Here is a 1494-nt window from a genome sequence, read left to right as displayed (position 1 = left end):
AACTTGCAACTACACAAAGAAAGCGAAAACTTTTGTCTAATTGGAAGGTGGAGGGTGAAGCAGCAAGGTTGTACACAAAAGCCAGTTTCAATTGCTTTCAAGAAGAGTATCAAAAATGTTTGGACTTGATAGTAGAAAGAGGGATTGATGACGCGATAATAGAATCATATGTTCAAAGACCAGGAAATCCAAACTTGAGAAGGTCAGTCACATATTCACCTTCAAATCAGTCAGTTAATTGTAGTTGTAAGAGATTTCAGTTTGAAGGGATTCTTTGTGCACATGTGCTAAAATTATTCCGTGAGTTAGGCTTGTCAACATTACCATCTAAGTACTACTTAAAACGATGGAGACGAGATGCTAGAAAGGGAATTCATTTTCATTGTCATGAGGAAGCAAATTTAAGTGATCGTAGCGCATCTTCAGCTCTTCAATATAGTCACTTGTCTCATATAGCACAAAAAATTGTAGCAAAATGTGCAAAGGATAAACAATCATCAACTTTGGTGGAGTCTAAGTTGTTGGAGCTAGAGGCAGAATTGGATGGCAATTTACCTAGTCGACAAGAACATGAAGCAATTGGTGATATATATTCAGATGATGATCAAGTGCATGAAAATAATGCAAATTTAGTTTTGCGTGATCTAAAAGTAAAGAAGCGTAAAAGGCACGGCAAAGGCAAGAGGAACAATGATTTGGGATATAAGAAGAAGTTGAAAAAGAGATCTTCATCAGCACAACAGGAACAAGAGGATGCTCTAGTTCCCCTTATCAATGGATTGAGATCTAAGAAAATGCCAAAAAGAAGATCTACATCAATACGGCAGGAACAAGAGGATACTATGGTACCCCCTGAAGAACAATGTGTATCTGCGCCAAAGAAAAAGAGAGCTGCACCTAAAAAAAGGTCAGTAGAACATTACAATGCTCTTTGTATTGTTTATCTTGCATTATTTGTTCATTTATACATAAATTAACAATTCTAACAATTGTTATCCATATATAGATTGTCAGGAGTACATCACATATGAACATGAGAACAGGGGCCCTTCAAATTCATATGACCATGTTCAGATTTATTTTCATTCATTTATGAAATTTACAGCTCATAGTTTATTAAATTAAAATAATCTCATATTACAGTGAATATTGTTGTTTAGGGATCAGTTGGATTGGTTAATCAAAATCAAGCAAATATGCCCTTCATATGTCATGGTTTTCCAACAACTTTTGGTGCTCAAGGCATTCCCTTGCAGTATCCTTACCGACTTCCACCAACAACTTTTGGTGTGCAAGCAAGGCCTAATCAATCACATGGCATTCCCTCACAATATTTTCATGGAATTCCACCAACAGCTTCTACTATTCATCCAATTCCTAGTCATTCACTTGGTTACCAACTTATTCCACCAATATCTGATTATTCTCTTGTGTATTCCCAGGTATGCTCTCTTGTACCTACTATCTTCTTTTCTTTACCTTATATGGTTTTAG

This window comes from Fragaria vesca, linkage group LG5 (genome assembly GCF_000184155.1).
Source record: "Fragaria vesca subsp. vesca linkage group LG5, FraVesHawaii_1.0, whole genome shotgun sequence".
Taxonomy (NCBI): domain Eukaryota; kingdom Viridiplantae; phylum Streptophyta; class Magnoliopsida; order Rosales; family Rosaceae; genus Fragaria; species Fragaria vesca.
Note: the sequence above shows the minus strand (reverse complement) of the source record.